Source organism: Cavia porcellus, unplaced genomic scaffold (genome assembly GCF_034190915.1).
Source record: "Cavia porcellus strain 051 isolate PalLab524CR breed Dunkin Hartley unplaced genomic scaffold, mCavPor4.1 scaffold_7, whole genome shotgun sequence".
Lineage (NCBI taxonomy): Eukaryota > Metazoa > Chordata > Mammalia > Rodentia > Caviidae > Cavia > Cavia porcellus.
Window position 1 is genome coordinate 9742550 of NW_026947490.1, and position 27255 is coordinate 9769804.

General features: G+C 36.2%; 1 long non-coding RNA gene across 1 annotated transcript in view; it reads left to right on the forward strand.

Annotated features, from left to right (window-relative positions):
- LOC134476709 (uncharacterized) overlaps positions 1-27255 on the forward strand; it is a 59580-nt gene that overhangs the window by 14909 nt on the left and 17416 nt on the right. Inside the window, exon 2 of the long non-coding RNA XR_010048517.1 lies at positions 130-224. This is a non-coding gene — a long non-coding RNA (uncharacterized LOC134476709). The remainder of the gene's footprint in view (positions 1-129; positions 225-27255) is intronic.

A 27255-nucleotide genomic window follows, 5' to 3' on the forward strand; every position in this document is an offset into this window, starting at 1 on the left:
GAACAGAAGTTCAGTAGGGACACAGGAGGAAAGACTACTTCAGACTCTTCTTTAGCACAGCATTGATTAAATCATTGATTAAAATGATTGATTAAAATGAATTCATGTATTTGTTTATTTTTATTACAGGGTCTCACTTTACAAAGCCTACAGTTCGCTATGTAACCAGGCTGACCTCAGACCTTCTGTGATCTTTCTGCCTCAGCCTCCTGAGTGCCGGAATGGTAGGTGTGCTCCACCACATCTGGTTTAAAATAACCTGTTTCAAAATGAGTAGAAAAACAGAATATGAGGTTTCCAACATACACAAATGATTAGTGGTTAAAGAGATGGAAGAAGTAAATGCTTATCCCCCTGATTTGATGTTACACATTGTATACATGTACTAAATTACCCACAGTATACACCACATATATGTACAAATGCATGCCAATAGAAAAAAGAAAAAAGTAGTTGTTTTCAAAATTTGCATTTATATTGAATTTATGGAATATTCTGATCTGGGCACTATGTCTTCCTGTTAAACAAATGTTAGGCATTTGTTCAGTTAAAATATTTTCTACTTCATGACACATTTAGCAAATATTAGAATTTCCATCAAAGATTATATTGCATCCTTATAAGAAGTATATTCTATGCTAGATGTGGCACTAGTTACCTGGGAAAGAGTGTGAAGATTTGCTTTGGAACATTTGGAAAAGCAAAGAGATATTATCTGGTGAATTTTCATTTGCAGCCTCAAATTACATGCCCATCATATCTTGGCTAAGTCATCATTGCATACACTTCAACTATTTCTAAAAATCTCCTATTGAAAGTTCTACTCAGGTTTCTGTTATCTATTGTTCTATATTTTTTCTTGAGAGGGTCTTAGTTCCTGGGATCAAGTAATCCTCTTGCCTCAGCCTGTTGAGTAGCTTGAAGTACTCATGCCATTGAACCTGGGTTACATTTTTATTTTTATAGAATATTGCTTGAAAAAGTAAGGATTAACCCAAGATGTTGTATTTGTTGATTGTAGTTCTATATTATAACTAGATATGTTTGATGACAGAATTTCACTTATAGATCAGAAGGAGAGAGAGAGAGAGAGAGAGACAGACAGACAGACAGACAGACAGAATCTAAAGATACTGTGCCTGCTGAGCTTTGTTTGATGCTGAAGGAAGCGGGCATGAACCAGGAGATGTAAGTTGCCTGTAGAAACTGGAAAAGGAATACATCCCTATTATTTCATTTTAGAGTTCTGATCTCCTGAAGTAATAATACAAACAGAAAATTTTTCTTATTTTAAGTCATTAAGCTTTTGGTAATTTGTTATAGTAGCAAATAGGAAAAGAATACATAACTTAACATTGGTTCTGTTTTCTTGACATGGTACCAGAAATACGAACTTAAAAGCAGGTTAAAATTTAGACACTTGTTTTTAAATCTCTAAAGAAACAAGCATGGCAGTTGTGAAAGACTGGCCTTTAAACTTCTGATAGGTATGGGCACATTGAAAGCTGGGAGTTCTGGGAGTGACCCTTGATTTGTGCTGCTCTTCCTGTGTGGCCCAGAGGAGCACTGGGAATGCTGCTAGAGATAAAGAGACGTGATGCAAGGATAATGAGCAAGACAGAATTTTTTAAAATGCAAAACATCTCACTGATGATTTGAAAGTCCTGATTATATACCGAAACAATAGCTTGGAAATACTGGCTTAAGTACAACATATTAAGTTTCAATTTCTTTTTATTTTTAAAAAATAGTTCTAAGGATATTAGAATAACACATTGAGTGTGGTATGCTGCTATGCTACTGTAAGCAGATGAATTCTCTTTTGTGTTATGGACCAATGGCTACATAAGTAATATTGGGAGAGTTAATGGGTTTATTTTTATATATTTTATGCATTTTAAAACTAATTCCTTCTTTTTTATTAGTTATATCCATTTTAGAGGTTGAGCTCCAGAGATCTCAAGATAGACTGTGGTGAATTAAGTCAGACTTTGAAAAAAGATCTGGAGGGGAAGGCTGAGGGATTGTGGAGAATACGCTTGGCAGCCGAGAGGTGGCATTTTTGGATGGGAGAAGGTAGGGTTTTCGGTGGCAGATGAAAGCGATCTTTGCACATGTTTTGTTGCTTTTTCTTCCAAGGAAAGGAAGGTGGTCTATAAAGATGAAGACATTGTTACTATGAAAACATTAATTTAGGTAATGTTTCTTTGTAAAATGAAAACACATTGTCCCTCTGGCATAAGAATACTCACAGGGAAGGTGCAGAATTAAAAACAGGAGGAAGCTTGCCTGGATAGAAAAGCCTGCTTGGATAAAATCACCCAGTGAAAGCCATTAGGCAAAATCTAAGATCTCTGGGTTCATTAACCCCAGTGTGTCTGGATGAGAGTAGAATAAATGTGCTATCAAACAAATGATTCGGTCAAAGTTACCTAGACTACTGGTGAATTTCTTTATCACTTAGGAATGTGAGTAAACCCAGAGTGATGGCTTTGACACAAGGGATGCACATACCTTTTTATTTGAAGGTTGTAACGGAAGTTTTGAATCATTTGTATACTATATGTATTTATCATCATATATAATATATATTCTTTTCACAAAGGTTCCATGGACAGTTTCCTTTCTTCCAGAAGATTTCATGGACATTGCATCTTTCGATCCTGAAGAAATGTACATGTTTTTTGGAAATCTAGTTAGTGTTTTATAAAAGCATCCAGTTAGTGTTATTTGCTAGTCCGGATTACTATTTATAGGATCCAGAAATCTAAGGAAACTAAAGAGGATGTGAAGGCAATTAAAAGTTATGGACATATACATTTATAGATATAATAAATGCCCTGTTTAGTAAAAGACAACAATTTTGCCTTTGGGCAACTCTATGACATTTTGGAATGCCAGGTGTCACCTAATTATAGGGATTTACAGTTTCAAATCCTGCATGAGTAAATGTATACATTAAGAAAATTAATCCTACCTTTATAGTTACAATAAGTGAGTAAATATTATCAATAATTCTGAGAGTATTTTCCCTTAGATTATTGGAGGTACCCTCTAACATCTTCAGTTCTTAGTTTTATACGTGTGGCCATACTCAGCATCTAACGTGTTAACTACCTAGAGGGATCTATAATCATACGGTAACTTCTGAAAAGGCACCCAGTTTCCTGACAGTATCCTGTGTGTATTAATCATTGCTGAATGTGTAATGGGGAAGTAGGAACATCTTTTCAAAGAAAAGTGAAAGCTAGCAGAGGCTAAGATGCTAGCTGAATATTTATGAGCAAATGTTTTGTTCTCAACAGGTAGTGGAATGTATGTTTCTTGGCTTTTCAGGGATATAAAAACATCCCATCTGTTAAGCTAATTTATCTTTTATGCTTAAAAATAGTTCCTTAATTTTTTAGACAAGATGCAATTAGATAAAATGTACATAGGCAGAACCTGTATGTCATCATCCCAAGTTCAGGACTTTTAAACAATGTATATAGCTTTGGTACTTCATATCTAAGTGCTCTTGGGTAAAGCTGTCAAGGCACAAGGCTGAATGAGGACACAACAGTTTTACCTGCCTTTGGGCACTTCTGGGACTGTTGGCTCCCTAGGGCCATAAAATTTTTATTATTGTTCTGCATGGATCATGCCAGAAACCATGTAGGCTTCTGGGACTTTGGCTGCTTGTAAAATGGCACAACGTTTTTGTTGGCTAAAGTGCAGGGTGAGAATTGCTCATCACCCTTGCAGAGCAACTGGAGATCTTTCTGGGGTCATTGGTTAACCTGGACCAGAGGGCAGTTAATGAGCCAATGAAATAAATGCTAGCATTAAATTTAAATATGTGGCAAAGGATATCTCAAAGCATTAGATGAGCTAAGGTAGGAACTCAGAGAGTCAGAATCAGGGAAAGAACCAAGGGTTTGTTATTTTCTGAGATACACAGAATTCATTATTGTTGATGGAAACAAAGTCAGCAGAACTAAGTGCCTTGAGTAGGTCAGAAGTTTGAAGGCTTCTGGCTCAACTTTTCTGGCCAATCTTCATCAGGTGAGCAAAGGAATTCCTCTCAAGGGAAGCTTGCCTTCTGTACCATGAGAACATTCATTACTATCATAAATAATAATGCAGTTTCTACACATAGTTTTAAAAAGGCAGCTTCTTGGTAATAAATAAATTAGGGATGGGTTAAGGCCACCCACAGAGATTATGGAATTGGTCTTAGAAGATCATAGACTTTGGACTGAGAGGTGAGTCATGGTACTAAATATCTCTTCTTGGTAAATCCTATTACATACTCTTGATTATAAATGATAGCAGTTGCACCTGTGGAAGTGGTCAATAGAATGACAAGAAGTAACATGCAGCAATAATAAAATAGGCCTGGGAATCAGCAAACTGGATACTAAATTATTATTAGTTTCAGCATTACACAGAATAGAATGCCAGAATAGAGTATGATGAAATAGTTCTGTGGAGTTTTATGTAGCTCCTTTGGGTATAAAGAAGAGAGAGTCACCTATTTCAATAATTTAAGAAAAATCTATGTCATCAGCATGTACACATTCATTAGGAAGATCAACTGTCAGAAATTCTAGAGCAGATTTTAGTGGGATGGTTCCTGTGGAAGAAAGAATGGGAAGCAGGAAATGATTTGGAATCCATGACAAGTCTGGAATCCTCTAAAGGAGGAATGTATTAATTTCAATCTCAGATATCTTTAACTTGAAGAGATTATTCACCCAGTCTCTATCTTCCCCTAGCTAACACATGATATATTTTTGCTGTATTTCACAATTCAGAGGAGTCTTGAACTTTTGGTAAATTTATTGATTGGATTATATTTTTGCCTAATGACCAGTCTATGGATTGGTCTTTGGGAGTGGACATTAAAAGGGCTGTTCTTAAGCAAGGAAGTGAATGGACAGCTTCCTGTTGGTGGGATCATAGATATGGTGGTTGATTATCCAAGAGTATGAGAGTTTTCTAAGATTAGGTCAGATATGTTGGACATCTCATGTTCTGATCACAATTCTTTACCATCATAGGAGCACAGGTGGAGAGAAGACAGATTCCCTGTCTATGTGATAATACATCTGAATGTCCATTGAATGAAACTCATATACTTCTCTATATACGACTTAACTTTTTAAAGCTATTCACCTCAAAAAAGGAAGATGGCTTAGCCAAGAAAGTGACAAAGCAGAGACAATCTCACACAAAAAGGTGAAGTAGGCAGTGAGATATTTGTTCCGACAGGGTCATTTTTTTTTCTCAGACCCAGAGCCAGTTCATCCTCTAGTGTATTATAAAGGCAGAGTTGTACTTTGATAGGAAGACACAACCGAAAATCAGGAGACAACCTTTAATTATACCTCTGACTCACACGCTTGTGTAATTAAGTGAGGTTCTCTGCACCTTAGTGTCCGTATTGTCAAGTGTAACTATCTGTTATGGTCTGAATGTGTCCATCTAAAATTTATCGGTTGGAAACTTAATCCCCAGAGCCATGATGTTACCAAGGATGTCTTTTGGGAAGTATTTGGGTCCTAAGAGACTGATCTTCATAAATGGGTAAATGCAGTTGTAATACAACTCGATGGAAGGAGTCTGTTCCTCTTGATCTGACTTCCCATGAGAATGCTCCTTTCTTCTGGGAGACTTAGAAAGAAAGCCCTCACTGGCCTTCTACTGCCAGTGACATGATCCTGAACTACTCAGTCCCCGAAACTGAGTTCAGTTCTTTACAAATTATCCAGTTTTAAGTACTTTGTTGCAGTAAAGGTCCTGTCATAGTAGGTTATTTTTAAAAATTTAATTTAATTTAATTTTGAGAAAGGAATTGAATCCAAGCCTTTGTGTGTACTAGGAAGCACTTTGCCGCTGAGCTACATCTGCAGCCTTTTAAAACATTTTTAATTTTGAGAGTATATTTCACGCAGTTGCCATGGCTGCTCCTGGATTTATAGTCTTCCTGTGTCAGCTTCTCAAGTATCTTGAATTACACATGTGCACCACCATGCCTGGTTTCTGGCTTAGGGCCTTTAAATACTGTATGAGGAAGTTTGCATATGGTGGGTGATTGTTTATTGAACAGATTTAGAAGCCTCTGTGCATGGTCATTTTATAGGTGTGTAAATTGGGACTCAGAGAAATCATTTCCTTTGTTCAACCAGATACTTAATTGCAGTCAAAAAGAGAACTTGGTTTTCCTGACCTCCCAGGTCAATCTTTCATAAACTTCCTCGCAGTCTTTCCACAGTTCTAAAAACGTTTCTCAGAAGGAGGCTTCCCCAAACCTGTATAGGTATAGTTTCCAGTTGCTTGCAGTGAACAAAACACTTCTTTATAATTAGACTGAAAGCTACTAGAGGTTTTTTAAGAAAATTTCTTATTTTTTACTACTATAAAGAGAGAGTACCAGTATTTTGCTACCAGTCCTAGAGAAGCATGTATTCTAATAGTAACCTAAGTCTTAAAGGAGTGAGACTCTTAGGTGAGTGTCTGGGTTTCCCTGGCATCCTGCAGGCACCGTGGGCACATAGTTACCCCCTGCAGTCCTAAGGTCAAACAGAAAACCAAGCCTTCCAACTGGCAGTCAAATGCTCCAGACTGACTTAATGGCCACACAGTGATTCAGCTCACCTGGCCACACTTATAACCCAGAAATGTGCTCCATGCCACACATTTCTTGGTCATGTGATCAAAACATGGCATGGTAAGGTGGAAACTTTGGGTTATCCATCCTCTTTTAAATGACTAAGAACTTAACTTGTAAGAAATGTTAGAGGACTAGATTCCAGAAGAGCTTCTTAACTGTGTAATTGGTTTGTTTATGTAACTATTATTTTCTTTGCCCAGGAATGCAAGATTTTCCAAGCATATCTTTCTTCCACCACTTATAATTCCTTGTCTATTTTGTGTGAAGCACCATGAGAACTAGTTGATGATTTCTCCTAATGGAGTTTATTTTTGGTTCAAATGAGAACAGAGGCATCAAGTCTGGAACTTTGTCCTTTTTGAGTTTTTAATTAAAAAAATTGATTGCCATGCTACAATTGTACATAGTTATAGGGTACAGAGTTTTGCTTTATTCACTGTTGGGTGCCAGTGCTTTGAATAGTACCTGGAAAAAAACTACATTCAGGGGGCTGGGGATTTAGCTCAGCGGCATAAGCACCTGCCTTGCAAAGCAGGTGGTTGTGAGTTCGATCCCTGGTACTGGTAAAAAAAGAAAAAAAAAAAAACTACATTCAGAAAATATCTATGGAATGCCAACTAATATACCTGTATCAACGTTTATACCCCTAGCATCCTAAGTATGGTTATTGTCTCATTAGTTTCTCATGACTCTGTGAAATAGGAATTAGTATTCTTGTTTTGCAGATGGAGAAACTGAGGCTGAGAGAATTTAAATAACTTCTCCATTGTTGCCCAGTGGTGACCCTGGGACTTACATCAAACATATATGACTCTGACATCTATCTCTTGTCTACTGTGCTCACTTGCCTCTGAAAGCTATGCTTCCTATTTTGTGCAAAACAATGCTTCTTACATGCTTTTAAAACTAAAATCCACAGGGATTCATAATGGTATCACATCTGTAAATTATACACCAGATGTGGAACTAAAGTTATCCTTGAAGGGAAAGAGTTGAATAGGTAAGAAGAAATGTTCATCTTCCTTTGACTTCAAAGCCACTAAAAAAATTCCTCTTTATAATATTATATTATGGTTTTGTAAAGTACTACTATTTTTCATCTTTCCCACAGTTTTGTCACCTTAAGCAGTTCATGCAGGTGAGAACTTGGTCTTGCTCATATTTCTATATGATTTCAGCCCCTATAATGATCTTTGCCTGGCATGGAATTATCACTGGATGGTGAATCTGATAGTCACTAAAGTAAGCTTGCTGAATCCTGAATTCTGATAAGCCATCCTCTTTTATGATGTCTTTTTCTTCAGCTCTTTCACTTCTCTGGAAATCTTAAAGATAAACACCCGCACAAAGCTCTTCATATAAAATTACTTTTGACACCTTCAGACATTTCTGTAAATTCTTGCCCAAGTCTGGTTGTTGTTCTCTATTCCACCTACATTCTTCCTGCACTTAAGGGATTTTTTAAAAAATATACTTAGTGCTTTGGACTTGTTTTAATTTTCCCTTATTTATTTTTCTCTGAGGTTCAGAACATCTTGTAAATTCACAAATACCAAAAATATTTTGCACACAATGAAGTAATTTTTTTAAAAAGTCAGATCAGATTGAAATTATTTCCCCAAGGGAAGAAAGTGCATAAAATAGTCAAATGATTTACTGAAAAAATAAACGAAGGAAACCAGTTCCTATGATATGCTCATTTCAATCCTGAAACATTGATTAATGTGCACTGTTTGTTTCTTTGGGGTAAAACTTTAATGTGAAAACGTATAACTGCTAACTGGGTGTGTTGTATATTTCACATTAACATTATTTTTTCTTGCCAACGTTTTGCTACCAGAGTAGGCATTTATCTTTCATATATTTGCAAACCTATTCAGATGTTCACTTCTCTTCTTCCCAATAAATACTTCACTAAGTTTTAAAGTCAAGGTTCTTGAAAGGTAGAATAGGTTCCCATGTGGTTAGAAAGCATTTTTTCTTTCTTTCTTTCTGTGGGCACCAGGAATCAAACTTAGAACCTTGTGCTTGCCAGGAAAATGCTATGCTGCTAAGCTGTATCCCTAGCCTACGCTTCTTTTATAAGAAACACAAACTCTTAGTTAAAATTTACTCCATTTAGTAGTGTCTTTAATAATCTAGGAATCTGCTATTTATAAGAAACTCTATTTTGGAGATGTTTGGTATCTGAAGAAGAATGAGAAATTGTGAATGATCCAATCGATAAGTTACCAATGTAGGAAATGATTGAAATTGCTAGATTGAGAAAATGAGCCAAATTGACAATTTGATAAGTAAATATTTCTTGAGCACTGACTATGCAAAGCCAATTTTCCAACTGAGATTTGCTTGGGATAGGGATCTAAACAGTGACACTCTGCCAGAAAATTAATGACAAGAATGAGCTCTGCCCAACTTGTTACTCTTTAATGTACTCTATATTTTTGGTACTGGAACTCGAACCCACGACCTCATGCTTGCCAGGCAGACACTGTGCCGCTGAGCTGTATCCCCAGCCTCTCATTAATGTACTCTGGGCAAGAACTTGACTTCTTGGGACTTAGAGAAGTCGTTTTGTGTGACTGGAATTCTCTAATGGTTTCTGCTGTATTCGTAGTGCCAAATTAAACAAGAAGATAGATTACATCCTGCTTCAAAACACTCTAATGCCTGTGAAACCCAGTTTCACCTTTTTGTATAAGTCAAATTAAAAATATTGATGGACTTATCTTTGCCCTCTCCTGTATCAACAGCTGTAGAGACTCAGACAACTATAAAGCTACATGAATAATTGTAGTAGGAATAACTAAGTAGGAAGCATGCTCAAAATGATGGGAGCTCCACTTCTTTCCTCTCTCTCTTTTGCTTCCTGTTCATGAGGTGAGCAGTTTTTCTTCACCATATGCTCCTACCACAATGTGCTGGCTCATCATAGGCCCAAAAATGATAGAAACAGCCATGAACTAATCCCTCCAAAGACGTGAGCCACACAAACACTTTCATTTTTTTCCTGTTTTAGAATTTTATGGAAAAAAGGTAAAACAAAATTTCATAACAAAATAATAAAATATCAATAGTTAGTACATTGCATATAGTTATCTTTAAAGTAGTTACTCAGAGTACAAGATATGGGCATAAAAAATTCTCCAATCGATATTGGCACAAACCTTCCTTTTCAATGAACTGAGAGACACTAATAGCACAACTGAGGTGCATTTTTCTTTTTCTTTCCTTCCTTTCCCTATCCTACTTCCTTTTTCCTTGTGAACAGTTTCTTCTTGTTTCACAATATCTATTGTACATTTTAGTGCTTATTTACTCTTTGAATTTCTCACACCAGAGAGACAACATTATTACACACGTGACTGTGATTTATTTTACTTATAAGTATAAACTCTTTCTTTTTATAAGTTGATTATTTCAATTATTTTTAAAATTTTATTTAAAGAAAGACTATAAAAAACAGAAAAAGGGTAAAATTAATACATACTTTCAAAGAAAAAATAAACTGTAAGAAATCACTAGTTGATGACTACATACTGTCCTGTTAAAATAGTTGTTCAAGTTACAAAAGTGAAGCATACAAAGTGGGGATTCAAACAGCGAGACTGCAAACAGTTCTGTTCAACTAGCCAACAAAAACTTAGTACTATGGTTATCAATCCTATACACTTAAGCATGCATGCAGTTATCCATGCCTTCATTTATGTTAAGATTAAACAAACCAAAGCAGGCTAAAATCACTCTGAACAAAGGGTATTAGTATTGCTGGATTTCAAATCATGACACTATGGGATCAGCACTGGTTACTGTAGTGTCTCTTTTTCTTTAAAAAGGTTGTTCATTTCATCATGCGTTATAAGATCAGGTCTTATAAACTGTTTGTAGGTTCCACGCATGCATGAGTCTCAACATGTATTTCTCTCCTTTCTATATTAGAGGGAGAAACAAAAAACAAAGCAAGACAAAACGAAACATATTCCTATAAACACATGAAATGAAAAAGTCATATAAAACCACTGTACAAGGTGTTCTACAATGGTTACTGTGTTGTCTATTGTTATCTTCAGTAGAATTGTCTATATCATCAGACATAGTATAATTGAATATAGCAGTACATAACAGTATTAATGAAAACAAAACTTTGTAGATAGTGTAAAACTTCAAAAACAGGTGATAATCAAACCAGAATGGGTATTGTAGTGAATCTTGTCATCTTCAGTGTAGTTGCCTATACTCTCAGACTTGATACTATCAATCGTGACAGTTTTGAATAAAATCTGTCAATACCAAGCAGCAGTCAAACAAACCAGATTTAACTCAGATTAGTCATGGTGAAACAGTATAAGTTATACAGGGCGCCAGATTAAGTTAATAAGAAATTAAGGGAGATTACTGCACTATATCCTCTTATTTTTGGGCTAGTTAGCTGTCTGTGCCCTCAGATCTAGTGCAAGTAGACAGACTGGGAAAGAATATAATCTATCTAAGCAAAGCAGTGTGAGTAATGTGGGTTTTAAGTCCTGATACACTATTAAAAATATCCTCTGCCTTGTTTTCTAAGATTATTCCTCCCCTTTCACTCCCCCAGGGTGAACTGTGCCTTTTTGGGTCTCCACCTCCCTCAGTTTTTAGATTGCTGTTTACCTAGGTGGTTCTGGACCTTCTCCCTCCTGGACTTGATCTCAAGTTGTATTCTTTTACCTACTAAAACCTGTCTTTCCAACCTATCTACAGGTGCTGGTTGAGTTGCCCCTATTACTCTCTGGTTCTGTCACATGGAGCATTGTTTTCTCATATTTGATTTTCGGTCCATAAACCCTTTTTCAGATTAATTATATTTCCTATAAAGAACATCTTGGCAGACCCTAGCTCCTGATCTACTCTGCCTGTGTTTCTCTTTCTTCTTCTTCTTCTTTTTTTAATGTATCAAGGCCATCTATATTAGAGATTATAGCCAACCTTCTCTGCCTCATTTCTGTTGTGTTCTTCTTCTTCTTCTTCTTTTTTTTTTTTTTGTCTTTTTGAGGCAGGGTCTCACTATGCAGTTCAGGCTGGCCTTGAGCTCACTTTGTAGCCCAGGCTGATCTTGAACTTGCAACGATCCTCCTGCCTTAGCCTCCCAAGTGCTGGGATTACAGGCATGAGCCACCACACCTGGCTCTGTTGTATTCTTTTTCTGCCATTAGTTGTTTGTTTTCTCCTTCATTTCGCTTTCTGCTCCATTCATTGAGGCCTCTCTGCCACTATTCCTGAAATCCTGGTATTTTTCTCTCTCTCTAGAGTGTCCTTCAGTATTCTCTGTTGGGTTGAATTGTTGGTCACAAATTCCCCCAGTTCTTCTTTGTCTTAGAACCATCTTGTTTCTCCATTAATGTCTAGAGACAGTTTTTCAGGGTACATCAATCTGTACTGGAGATTATTTTCTTTCAGGGCTTGAAATACTTTGCTGCAAGGTCTTCTTGATTTGATGGTCGGTGTCATGAAGTCTGTGGTTATTTTGATGGGTTTTCCTTCATAGGTGATCTGTTTCTTTTCTTTGATGGCTTTTAATATTCTGTTCTTATATTGTATTTCTGAGCTCTTGATTTTTGTTTTTGGAGGTTTTCCTTTTTATCGGTGCCAGGGATCAACCTCATGACTGCCTGCTTGCAAGGCAGGTGCTTATGCTGCTGAGCTAAACACCCAGCCCCTGAGCTCTTGATTATTATGTCTGAGTGTGGCTCTGTTTTGGTTGTAGGTGGCTGGAGTTCTGTATGCCTCATACATCTGAATATCATTTCCTTTTCCTATGCTAGGGAAGTTTTTCTTAATTATTTCTGTGAATAGCCTTTGTATTTCCTTTGTTTGTACCCCTGATTCTTCATTCACATTCTTTATTAAGTTATAGATCCTCTTGTCTTTGAGCCTTTGTATTGTTACTGCCTGTTTCCTTGTTATTTTTAAGAAATTTTTTCCTTTCATGATCACACATTGCAAACCTGTCTTCAAGTTTTGATAGTCTGTCCTTAGTTTCTTTCAAGCAGTTTTGCTGGCTTTCAATGGAGTTTTTATTTCCTGGTAATGTCTTTGACCTGCTTCATGTATTCTATGTTTTCTTTATATTCTTCATCAAACATTTCTCTCCTTTTTTTCTGTTCCTCCATTCTTCTGTCTGCATCTTCTTGAGAGGTGCTTAGCATTTCTTTTATTAATCTATTTATATCTTGCTTTACTTGATTAAATATTTCACTTTTGAGCTGGTCTATGAGGTCCTGAAGTTATCTCTTTATGCCCACTGATGCCGTGTCTGGTATTGCATATTTGCTGCCCTTAGTTTCTTTTGTATTTACCTCTTCTGGATCAATGTTCTCAGGTCTGGGGGCTGGGGACTTTTTCTTGTTTCTTCCTTTTGTCATGGTTTTGGTTTCTTCTATATAGGTGTACAGAGGAGGTTCCTTTCCTTGTTGGTTATGGATCTTGTGAAGCTTGCTGGCTAGGGCTTTCCAGTGTGCTACTGAGGTGCAAACAGGGGCGGCATATACTGGCCCCTCCCCTCTGGGTCAGTCAACCTGCTGAGGTCTTCATTGCATTAGTGTGTGCTGCATGTAGGGAATTGGTTTGGGACAATTTATTGGGTCTCAGCCAGGGGCGTGACCCAGGCCAAGCATACTCCACCAATCTCATCTGGGAAGGGAACAACTGACTGATGTCACTGCTGTTCCTTGTTTCTGCAAGTCCTGCCTGATTCCAAAATGTCATCCCATTGGTGCCCCTTTCCCATGGAAGGGTCTTAGTACCAGCACTCACCGTGGGTCAGTGCAGGTCCCTTGCCGGCTCCATTCTCTGTTGGGCTCGCCAACCTCCAACTTCAGTGCGACTGCGGTTCCCGCAAGTTGAAATGATGGGAATTCAGGTGGCTCTGCAGCAAGAGCACCGTATCTTAGCTGCTCCAAATAGTAGCCCTGGGACTGCACGGTTGATGGGTTCTTTTCACTTTAGTTTTTTCCTGGGTCAAGAGGATCCATTTGCCTGTGTCTGGGGAATGTTTATTTTGGCATCTGAGTTGTCTGTCTCAGGGAGCCTCTGTATTCTGCTCTTATCTTTCCACCATTTTGCCAGAAAAAAAATCTTTGTTATTTTTTGTAGGGACAGAAAGCTGACTCACTCAACATTTTATTTCTGTGCTTCACAGTGACTGTTCCTTGATAAAAGCTCATTGTCTTATTTAATGTCTTCTTTTGTTTTCTCACACTTTCCCATGTCCTTATTTCTCCTGACAAGTAACTTAGTGTGTTTCGTGTCACTTTTTCTCTTCCCTACCACTATCCCACATCATATTTGAGACTACTGATGGGACATTATCAGAATATATTATCTTTGCTTTGCTTCTAGAATTTTAGGAATTAGTCTTGCACTGTTTAAATCTTCTATGCTCTTATTGATTCCTATCACTTGCTTGTTCCATCAATTACAAAGAGGTTAATGTCTCCCACTATGATTGTGAATATTCTCCCCCTACATATTTTTCACCTTTTGTCTGAGAGATTTGAAGTGGATGATAACAAGTGACCAAATTTTATATAATTTTGTTTTTATGGCAAATAAAATCCTTCCTACTGTAAATCTTGTGCCTTTTCATTTTTAGTACAACTTCTTAACTGAAACTCTATTGTGTATAATATTAGTATAGCTCTACTAGGTATCTTAGTTTGGGCAACTGTCACAAAGCACCATAATTCTGACTAGCCTAGTAACTTTTAAGTGGCTGAAATTCAGTTTTTGTAGTTCTGATGACTGAAAGTCTGAGTTTAGAGTGCTGGCATAATTGGGTTCTGGTGGGGGTCTTTTTATGAATTGTGTCTTCATGTTGTATCCTCTTTTGGTAGAAGGAAAGCTAGAGAATTCTATAAGGGATCTTTCACAAGGGCACTAATCCTATCCATGAGTGTCTTCCTCCAGGATCTAAATTACTTTCCAAAGATTTCAATACCATCATATTGTAGGTTAATTTCAGCAGTTGAATGGGGGCACACAAATGTTCAGTCCAGAATATTACATTTCATTTAATTAGTGTTTACCATGTTTTAGATTTTTTTCCATCATTTTACTTTTAATACTTTTGTATTTTTAAATTTAAGATGTATATGTTTTTAAATTAACATATGAATGTTTGAAATCTATCAAAATTCATTTGTTCAAATTTAACTTTGAGGGTGGCTATATTTGAAGATGGGACCTTTAACGTAATTAAGATTAAATGAGGTCATGTATATGAGTCCTCATTCTAGTAATGTCCTTGTAAGAAGAGACATCAGAATGCTCTCTTCTCCCATGTGATACACAGAGAAAAGGCCATGTAAGGACATAAAGAGAAGACCAAGCCAGACACATAACTGATCATACATAACCTTGGTTTTAGACTTCTAGCCTCTAGAATTGTGAGAAAATGCATTTATGTTTAAGCCACTCTGTGTTTTGTTATGGCAGCACAAGCTGAGCAATACAGTATGTGTATCACAAGGAGCCTATAGTAGTTTCATCTCAGTATAACTTGTTTTGGTTACCTATTGCTGCATAACAGACTGTACCAAAATTTAGTAGTTTAAAACAAGGACAGTGCACCCTTTGATAACTCTGATGGTGGAGCAGAGGACTGTAAAACAAAGACAGTCATTTTGTGCAAGACTTACAAGGTAAATCCCTTTTCTCAAGCATCAGCTGGAGAAGCTTGAAGACTGCTAGCTGGAGCCATATACTCACATGTCTGGCTGTAGTTGCAGGTGGTCAGGTGGATCCCTGTTGGTATTATGACTGGGATATCACATGACTTTTTTCTTTCCAGTGGTCATTGGCTTCGTCTCAGGGTGAGCTCGCAATGCCCCCCCCCAAGAGTCCAATGGAGGCCTAGAGACCACACAATGATTCATGTAAGTCTGTTTCATGAATCTTCACTAGGAAGGCCCCAAAGGTCAGTGGTGGAAGCTAGAAAGTCTGTGCCAGTGGAATGAAGGATTGTGCTAGCAGGCTGAGGGTTCTGCACTGGAGTGAACAATTGATGCCCAAAATAAGGACCAGGGCTGCCCTGAAAGGTACCACAGCCATCCTCAGCAACAATGAGGTCTGGAGCTCCTCTGATGCAAACAGCCGAGTACATGGCAGGAAGTCAGCATGCCAAGATTCTCCCGGATGACTTATGGAGCAGAAGCAACAACACCAAACAACAAGTTCTTCTCCAGTTCTACTTTTAAATGTTATCAACAGTCCTCAAGTGGGCCAGCTACACTTAGCACCACGCTGATGCAGCTCAGCTGCTGTTGCAAGTTAACCATCAGTTTTCCACCACATAAGGTATCTTTCTTGAAAGACAAATTTGTAAAATTCTCCAGTTCATCAGGGCTTACACTAATTTTGGGAGTTGGGGATTATTATTATTATTTTATAAAAAATACTAAAAGGTCAGTGACACTTTTGAAGTCAATAATTACTTGCTGCTATAACCAAAATCATAATTTAAATCAATGATTACAAATATACATTTTCCAGTATATAACATTTCTGTGTGACACTTTAAAAAGTTCTCAAGCCCTTAATGAGTTTAAAATTCTAGAGAAACTCTTTAGCCTCTGAATATGAAAGCTGTACAGAAAGTAATAAAAATTATTTGCTTCGTTGAGTAGAACGCTAAAAGACTATTTTGGTTGGGCTGACATTTAATTCCTCATGTGAACAGCAATTCAAGTGCAGTGCCTCTTAAAAGTTATCCATTTCCTCATTTTGCTTACCATTTTCACATATGTGCTTTTGCATTTCAAAAAAATTAACAACTAACTTATTCTGAGCCACTAATTCCCTGAAGTTGATTAGTCCCTCCCGTAATCCCACTGGGCCAAATCTTTTAGCCAAAATGATCCTTTAATAAAAGTAATGCTTTGGAATAGGTACAGTAGCTCCATAATGTCATGTGGAATAAAGCTGTTAGTGTTCAACAAATGAAGAGGATAAGTGAAAGGCTTATATATGAAACAGTGAATGCATGTTAGTAAGAAGAAACACGTGCTACTGTATGCTAGAAATACCATCTTTAGTGGTTGTGGGTAATATCAATTACAGAAACATTAGTGTAAAGAAATCAATTAGGGCTGGGGATTTAGTTCAGTGGTATGAGGGCCTGCCTGGCAAGTGAGAGTCATAAGTTTGATTCTCAGTACAAAAAAAATCCAGAGACTATAATGTAGAAAATCAATCACTGTTAATATCTACATATATTCTAGGCAGGAAGAAACAGTAACCAATACAAGAAAAATTTCAATGAAGCATTGGACAATGATATGCTTTGCTAGTTTAAAATTAATTTATCGAGGGGAAGAGAACAAGAAGTCACTAAGAAGCAAGCTCTGCCTGGAAATTAGTGCCATGTGTGGGCTCCTGGGGGACAGCCAGACAGCAGTCATTTTTCATGAGTCGGTGCCATTTGCAGACTGTGGGGGAAGAGAACAAGAAGTCACCAAGAGGCTGGGAATCGGCACCACGCACAGGCTGCTCAGGGAGGAGCCAGAGCCAGCACCTTCCAGTGAAAGGTGGGGAAACAAGAAGAGCTAATTGTCCCCTAACCCTGCTGTAAGCAACAGGCTGATTCAGAGAAAAACAGGCTGTAATGATAGCTATTGAGGTAAAATACAATTTAATGCTTGCAGTGTTTAGTGTTTCACTGACTTTGCAGGTCTAAAGCCAGTACTATGATCATCTATTCAGAGGATGGCAATGCACAATGTAGCATCTATGGGAGATCTTCTGAGGGTGGTAGCCATTGTTAATTCCTTATCATCTTGTTTTGAAATCCTGTATTATTTTCATTGTTTTGCTGGATTGGGTTTTCTTCTGTTTTGTTTTGTTTAATTTTATTATACCTGATGGCATGGGCAGCTATTTCAAAGATAACAATATATATTATGGTAGCCATTTTGGATTTACTTTATCTTCTTTTGAAGTCCATCATTGCATTCACTGTTTTGTTTTTATTCATTTTATTCCATTCTGCTTTGATTTTTTTTCTATATTTGAAGGTATCTGCAGCTATTTTGAAGACAACAAGAGGCATTATGGAAAGCAACAGTGATTTCATATTGTTTTGAAGCCTTGTGCCACTTACACTGATTTGTTTCAATTGACTTTATTCTGTTTCATTTTGCTTGGTTTTATGATCTTTAAAATGAAAATACAAAAATCTAATTAATTCATTGAAATTGCTCAGAGAAATAGTATCAATCAAAAGACTTCAATCAAATGTATTCTCAAATATGATATCATTGACCCATCAGGATGAAAGAGATATGTGAGGATAAATAAGAATACAGAGTATGCTAACCATGCACCCTTTCAAAAAACATCTTTGGGGCTGGGGATTTAGCTCGGCGGCATAAGTGCCTGCCTTGCAAGCAGGCAGTCGTGAGTTTGATACCCAGTACCGATAAAAAAGAAAAAGACAAAAAAAAAAAACCCACAAAAATCCTTGAGAAAACACACTAACAGATGGTAAATGGAACACAACAGAGATCTCAAAACAGAAAACAAAGACATAAGGCAACAAGACTATAGTGGCGGTCAGCAGTTTCCTTCCCTCCTCCCTCATTTTTCTTCTCATCCCTTTTCCTTCCTTGCTTCATCTCTTCTTCCTTCCTTCCTCCTCACTATACATCTATAACACTTCAAAATGTGATTCACTATCACTATGCAAATTTTTTGAGGCAAGGAAGATATGCTACAAGGAAACTAACGTGTTTGAACGCATTCTACAATAACCCAGAAGTATCTAGAGTTGGTGATTACAGGACAGGAAGGGAGCATTCAAGGTTCTCATTGGGGCAGGAGCTAAAAGAAGGGAGGAAAAGGAAGCAATGAATGCATTCATCTTACTGGAGTTGGGAAAGACATAGAGATGAAGTGAGGCACGCTGCTGGTGGTGGTGGTGAGGATGGTTAGGGACATCATTCCCAGAGACTCAGAATTCCCATGAGACCCCATCTAGGTAATGCTAATAGCAAAAGTTAAGTGATGAACAAAGATATGAGACAAACTCAAATAAAAATCAAGGAAAGAATGTGTAGTGAAATTTGCAGATGTTTTATGGTCCAGTCATATAAAGATAAGAACAAGCATAGAAGGTGGATGATAGCCTGAGTTAGGTCCACATGACCTGTGAAGTAAGTATTCTGTTACTATCTAAACGTCAAAAGCAACCACAAACACCTGACTCAGTCTAGAGTCAGATTTGCATGCAGAGCCGATCACTTAGGAATACTGTTCCAAGAGCATTTGTAATTTTGTTATCTAAATGCATGCCTGTTGAACACTATAAATTCTTAAATAAAGACTAGCTTCCAGAATTCATTTTCTCAAAGACAGGAATTCTTTGGCCATTCATAAGTAAAATCTGAAGTAGTAATACTCACGACATTTATTTTCTACACTGAGTGCCATATATTTTATGCAAAATTTGTAATATTAATAACAGATAAGGTTAAATGCCCTGAAGAGGAATGTTATGTAATAATAAAAAGAATAGTTTATGAAGAGTATATTACATTCATAAATCTGCTTGTACCAAACAACATAGCAGCTAACCACATGAAGTAAACAACTATAAGAATAGAGGCAAAATATGAAAAATTAAAGCTATAATGGGAGACAAAATAATCTACTTCCAGAACTAGGCAGATCTAATTAAAAACACACACATGGATAATACAAGAAAGACGATAAACTCCATAAAATTTATTTACTAAATATATATGAAAATTTGTCTTTTTGTTTTTAATTTTTATTTTAAAAAGCAAAACAAAAAGGATAGAAATGATACAGAATTTCAAAAAAGAAAAAAGTAGAGAATTAATACTAATATATTGCACATTGTTATCTCAGAACTAGTGGTTCAGGTTACAAAATCTGGATACAAAAGTGATCAATCAAACAATGACAGCACAAACTGTTCTTTTTGATGAACTAAGAGAGATTAATAGTATAGCTATCTGTCCAGCACATGTATACATACACACATTTATATGTGTTTACCAACAACATAAAATCTTTTCCTTTCTTCCTTTTTTCCTTTCCTGTATCCCAGTAGTTCTTTTTGAGCACTTTCTTTCCCTTTCATTATTACAATACCTATTGTACATTTTGAATCTTATTACTCTTTCAGATTTTTATTTTTCATTAGTTTTTATACTAAGGAGGCAATATGATATTTATAAATGTGAATTTGATTTATTTCACTTATAAGTATAGTCTCAAGTTGCCCCCACTCACCTATGAAAGCCTCAAGACCATCCTTTTCTATAGCTGAGTAATATTCCTTTGCATAAAAATAGCACATCCTTTACATCCATTCTGCAGTTGATGGGCATTTTGATTGTTTATAAGATTTAACTATTACAAACTGTATTGCTATATACATGGGTCCATACATGTCACTGTGGCAATACATTTTCAATTTTTCTAGGAAAATACCCAGAAGGGAAATAGCTAGATTAAATTGGGCTTCCAAACCTAGTTTTTTGAGGAATCACCACACTGATTTCCACAGTGGTTGCACCAGGCTACATGTCCACAACAGTGGAGAAGAGCTCCTTTGTCCCCACAGCCTCGCCAACATTTGTTATCAATTGATTTCTTGATGGCAGCCATTCTTTCTGGAGTGAAATGGAATCTCAGTGTTTTAATTTGCATTTCTCAAAAGACTAGAGATGTTGAACATGTCTTCATGTACTTATTTGCCATTTGTATTTCTTCATCTGAGAAATGCATGTTATTTTAGATGCCCATATTTGCAGTCTTTGAATTTGGGGGGGTCTGAGGTTTTTTGGTTGTTTATATGTTCTAGATCTAAGTCCCTTATTCAAGGGACCACTAATCTAAAATTTTTTCCCATTCTGTGGGTTTTCTTTTCACTCTCTTGGTAATTCCTTTGAAGTACAAAAACTTTTTAATAAGATGAGATCTCAGTTGCTGATTCTGGGAAGTGATTTCTACCTAGCTTGTCTTCCAGTAGATTTAGTTTTTCTGTTTTAATATTTAGACCTTTGATACATTTTGACTTTAGTTTAGTGCATTGTGGTAAAAATGGGTCTAGCTTCAGTCTTCAGCATGTGGAAAGCCAATTTTTCTAGCACCATTTATTAATAGGCTATCTTTCTCCCAGTGAATATATTTAGCCCCTTTGTCAAATGTAAGGTGGCTGAGTGTCTTTGTAATTGTCTGAATCTTCTAAACTGTTCCGTTGATCCTTAGGTCTGTTTTTGTTTTTTTGCTAGTACAATGCTGATATTATCACTGTAGCTTTGTAGTACAATTTCAAGTCAGGGAGTGTAATGCCTCCTGTCTTGCTTTTGTTGCCCAGAATTGCCTTTGCTATTCTAGATTTATTCTATTTTCAAATGAACTTTAGGAATGTTTTCTCTACATCTGCAAGGAATGCTATTGGTATTTTGATTGGAATTGCATGAAATCTGAATGACAGTTTTGGGAGTATGGCAATTTTCACAATGTTGGTTCTTTCTATGCAAGAGCAAGGACTATCTTTCCCTTTTCTAGTATTCTCTTCAATCTCCTTTTTTTCCAAGTACTATAATTTTAGCATATAGGTCTTTTACATTCTTGGTTAGGTTGATTCCTAAGTATCTCATTTTTTAGGTGCTATTGTGAAAGATGATATTTCCATAATTTCTCTCTCAGTGTGTTTTTTGTTTGTATACAGGAATGCTATTGATTTTTGAGTGTTGACTTTGTATCCAGCTATACGACTGAATTTGTTTATTACTCCTAGAGGGTCTTTTAATGGAGGTTTTTGGGTCTTGTAGGTGGAGTATGATGTCATTTTCAAATAGTGATAATTTAACTTCTTCCTTTCCTATCTTTATTCCTTTTATTTTTCTCTCTTGTCTGATTGCTCTGGCTAATATTTCGAGAACTATATTGAATAGGATTGGTGATAATGGACATCCTTGTCTTATTCCTGATTTTAGAGTGAAAGTTTTCAGTTTTTGTTCATTTAGTATAATGTTGGCTGTTGGTTTGTCATATATGGCCTTTATGAGATTGAGATAGATACCATTTATTTTGAGTTTCTGTAGGTTTTTTTTTTATCATGAACAAGTGTTGGACTTTAGCAAAAGCTTTTTCTGCACCTATTGAGATGATCATGTGATTTTGTCTTTGGCTCTGTTGATGGGTATATTATATTTATTGATTTGCATGTGTTAAATACAGGGATGTGTTAAACCATCCCTGTATTTCTGGAATAAATCCCACTTGATCATAATGTATAATCTTCTTGATAATTTGCTGCATTCTATTTGCCAGTATCTTACTGAGAATTTTCACATCCATGTTCATGAGTGAAATTGGCATATAGTTCTCCTTTTTGGTTGAGTCTTTCTCTGGTTTTGGTATCAGAGTAAAATTTGCCTTCAGGAATGAGTTAGGGAGGATTGCTTCTCTTTCAACTTCATTGAAGATTTTAAGGAGTATTGGGATCAAATATTCTCTAAAATTTCTTTTAGAATTCATCCATGAATGCATCAGGCCCTGAGTTTTTCTTTGTTGGTAAGTTTTTAATCATGTTTTCAATTTCAATAGCTGATATTGGGTTACTCAAAATTGTTATATCTTCTTGTGTCAGCTTTGATAATTCATATGTTTCTAGAACTCTGTCCATTTCCTCTGTGTTTTCCACCCTATGTGAGTAGAGATTTTCAATGTAGGTATTCATCATCATTTGAATTTCCATGGGATCTGTACTAGTTTCTCTCTTTCAGTTCTTATTGCATCAATTTGTGTTTTTTCTTTTCTTGATATGGTTGACTAGAGGTTATCAGTTTTATTTATTCTTTCAAAAAACCAGCTCTTTGATTTGTTAATTCTTTGTATTGCTTTTTAGTTTCAATTGCATTAATTTTTGCTCTGATCTTTACAATTCCCTCTCTTCTATAAGCTTTGAGTTTTACTTTTTCTAGATGCTTGTAATGTAGCATTAGGTTATATATTTGTGCTTGTTCTATTTTCTTGATGTGACAATTTATTGCTGTATATTTCCTACTTAGGCCCACTTTCATTGCAACCCACAGATTATGGTATGTTGTATCTGCATTTTAATTGAATTGTACGTATTGCTTTATTTCTTCTTTAATTTCATCTGGAGCCCACTGGTTGTTCAGAAGGTTATTATTTAATTTCCATGTATTTTTGAAGATTTTGCAATTTCTTTTGCCATTAATTTCCAAATTAAGTTCACTGTGATCAGATAAAATGCATGGGATAATTTCAGTCCCTTTGTGTCGATGTCGCTCCTGGCCGGCAGGAAGGACACACGACAAAGTCTGGCAGTGGACAACCTTTTCTTTTATTTTCCTTTCTCCGTACAGCCTGCCCTGGGATCGCTCCCAGCCGAAGCCTCCTTTGGTCCGCTCCCCGCGGCTCCTTTTGGGCTTCTACTTCCGGGCTTCTTCTTCCCCCCCAGGGGTGGCACCAGTATATATACGGATACAGTGTCCAATCATGTTAAAGTAAGCAAGGCAAGCTGATTGGCTAACATCATCAGTTGCCAGGCAGACTATATTGTTGAGCGGGTTGCTTACGCGGTAAACAGGAAACTAACGTGCTCGATGGGAGGGGTAATCTACCTCAGGCTTTACTCTTTACTACAGGCCTCACGTCCGCCAAGTGAGGCGACTGGGCTCGGGGCTGCGGCTCCCAACACCTTTGCATTTACTTAAGCATGTTTTATGGGTTAGTATATGTTCTATTTTGGAGAATGTCCCATGAGCAGCTGAGAAGAATATATATTCTGATATGGTTGGGTGGAACACTCCGTAAACATCTACTAAGTCCATTTTCTCACAGTTATGATTCATTTCTATTATTTTTTTCCTGACTTTTTGTCTAGTTGATCTATCTCTTTGTGACAATGGGGTATTAAGGTCCCCTATTACAAATGTGTTCTTGTGCATTTGGTTTTTCTTCTCCATTAGTATTTGTCTTATATAGTTGGGTGCTCCTGTTTTGGGTGCATATATATTTATAATTATTAGTTCTTCCTCTTCAAGTTTTCCAATAACAAGTATGTAGTGACCTTGTTTATTTCTTTTAATCATTTGAGGTTTGAAGTTCACATTGTCTGCAAACACACATTGTCTGCAAACAAAATAGCTACCCCTGCTTTTTTCTGGGTTCCTGTTACATGGAATACCGTTTTCCATCCTTTGACTTTTAATCTATGAGTTTCCTTTTGAGTTAGATGTGTTCGTTGTATACAGCATATTGTGGGATCCTGTGTCTTGATCCATTCTGTCAACCTATTTCTTTTAATAGGTGAACTGAGGTCATTTACATTTATGGATGTAATTGATATTTACTGGGTGAACTTTGTCATGTTATGCTCCTGTTGTTGGTTTTCTGCCTTTCCCCCTTGTTTAATTGCTTCCCCGGCCTGGTGGTTTCTTTCTGCTGTTCTGGAAATTGTAGTCATTTTTATCTCTATCTAGTATGTCTTTCAGTACTCTTTCTAGGGTTCGTTTGGTGGACATGAATTTCTTCATTTGTTCTTTGTCATGGAAATATCTCCATTAAATTTGAAAGACAGTTTTTCTGGGTACATCAATCTGGGTTGAAAGTTTGTTCTTTTAGGTCTTCTTTGTTTTTATCGGTACCAGGGATCGAACTCATGACTGCACACTTGCAAGGCAGGCGGTTATGCCACTGAGCTAAATCCCCAGCCCCTTCAGGTCTTGATATGCTTCACTTTAAGCTTGTCTTGACTTGAGGGTTTGTGCTGAACATTCTGCTGTGATTTTAATGGGCTTTCCTTGTTAGGTGAGTTGTATCTTTATCAGCTTTCAATGTTCAGTTTTTTGCTGTATATCTGGGATCTTAATTAGTATATGTCTGGGTGTAGATTTATGTTGGTTGTAACTGTTTGGTGCTCTATATGCCTCATTTTTCTATATATCAGATTCTTTCCCCATGTTTGGGAGATTTTCTGATACTATTTCTGTGAATGTTTTATGATATCATTTGTGTTGACTCTGGCATCTTCTTTGATGCCTATTAGTCATATATTGTTTTCATGGCATTATCTTTTTAAAAAAATTTTATTTAAAGAAAGACTAAACAAAACAGAAAATGAATAGAAATAATACATTCAGAGAAAAAATAAACAGTAAGAAATCACTAGTTAATGTTTATATACTGTCCTTTTACAAATAGTTGTTCAAGATACAAAAGTGGAATATATAAAGTGGGAATTCAAGCAGTGAGATTGCAAACAGTTCTGTTCAACTATCCAACAAAAACTTAGTAATATAGTTGTCAATCCTATACACTTAAACATACATGCAGTTATCCATATCTTCATTTATGTTGGGATTAAACAAACTAAAGCAGGCTAAACTCATTCTGAACAAAGAATAATAGTATTGCTGGATTTCACATCCTGACACTCCGGATCAGCACTGGGTACTGTAGTGTCTTTTTTAAAAAATTTTACTTAAAGAAAAACTACACAAAACAGAAAATGGGTAGAAATAATACATACTTTAAAAGAAAAAAATAAACAATAAGAAACCACTAGTTGATGATTACAGATTGTCATCTTATAAATAGCTATTCAAGATACTAAAGTGGAGTATATAAAGTGGTTATTTAAACAGTGAAACTGCAACCAGTTCTGTTCAACTACCCAACAAAAACTTAGAAATATAGTTATCAATCCTATACACTTAAACATACATGCAGTTATGCATATCTTCAATTATGTTGAGACTGAACAAACCCAAGCAGTCTAATATCACTCTGAACAAAGAATAGTACTATTGCTGGGTTTCACATTATGCCCCTCCAGGATCAGTACTGGCTACATTAGTGTCTCTTTTTCTTCAAAGTATCTGTTCATTTCATCATGTGTCATAAGATCCGTGCTTATAAACTATTTATAGATTCTACACATGTATGAGTCTTAACATGTATTTATATCCTTTCTATATTAGAGGGAGAAAGAAAACCAAGCAAGACAAAACAAAACATATTCCTATAAACACATGGAACGAAAAACACATATAAGACTGTTGTACAAGGAGTTCTACCATAGTTCTTGTGTTGTCTCTTGTTATCTTCAATAGAATTGGCTATATTATCAGACATAGTATAATTAAATATATCAGTACATAACAGTATTAATAAAAACAGAACTTTGTATATAGTATAAAACTTCAGAAGCAGGCAGTTATCAAACCAGAATGTGTATCACAGAGTCTTGTCACTTCAGTGTAGTTGCCTACTCTCAGACTTGATACTATCAATCATATCAGTTTTGAATAAAATCTGTCAATATCTCTTGGCATTGTCTTGAAGCTGCTGAATTGTCATTTCATGCTGGCTTTATTATTTTTATAAGCTCTATCATTTATTTTTTATCTTAAAGAGATTAAGACAAAAGAGGACAGAACAAAGCAGATCAGAATAGAACAATGTAAGCAACAAGCACTTACAAGACAACCGGATATTAACAGTAGCTACCATAATGTCTCTTTCTTCCAAATAGTTGAGCATACCTTCACATACGATAGTATCTAACATAACAAAATAATATAAAAACCATTCAAGACAATGAAAGCACAGGGTATTCAGAACCAAATAACAATAAATGAACAATGACTAATATATTATCTCATTTTCCATAGAAAATTTGTTTATACTATCACATATATTAATATCCAATAAGATACAACATGATAGAACCAATGGAAACAGAAGAACAAAAGCGTGGTAGGACTTCAAAGCAAGATGATATTAAATCAGCAATGGCTGCCATAATGTCTTGTTTTCTTCAAAATAGCTGTTCATACCATCACACATAATAAAATCAAACAAAAAGAATAAAAGCATTCCAACTAATGAAGGAAAACATTAGAAGGCTTCAAAGCAATGTAATGGGGAATTATTATTACCATAAAATCTTATGTACTCTTAGCATTTCTTACACTAGGGATACTATATGATATTTATACATGTGAGTTTGATTTACTTCACTTATGAGTATGGTCTCAAGTTGTGCTCATTTATTTATAAATATCTCAATATGATCATTCTTTATATTTGAGAACTACTCCATTGTATAAAAATACCACATCTTTTTTATCCATTCCTCAGTTGATGGACACTTAGATTATTTCCAAAATCTGGGTATTACAAATTGTGCTGCTATAAACATGGGTGCACATATATCACTGTGGTATGATGTTTTCAGTTCCTCTAGGAATATGCCTAGAAGTGGAATAGCTGGGTCAAATGGCACTTCCAATTCCAGGTTTTTGAAGAATCTCCAGACTGACCTCCACAGTGACTGCACTAGTCTACATTCCAACCAGCAGTGCAGGAGAGTTCCTTTTCCCCTAGAGCCTCTTCAGCATTTGTTGTTGGTAATTTTCTTGATCCTGGCCATTTTTTCAGGAGTGAGATGGAATCTCAGTGTTGTTTTAATTTGCATTTCTCTAATGAGTAATGATGCTGAACATTTTTTCATGTATCTATTTGCCATTTGTATTTCTTCATCTGAGAACTGTGTATTC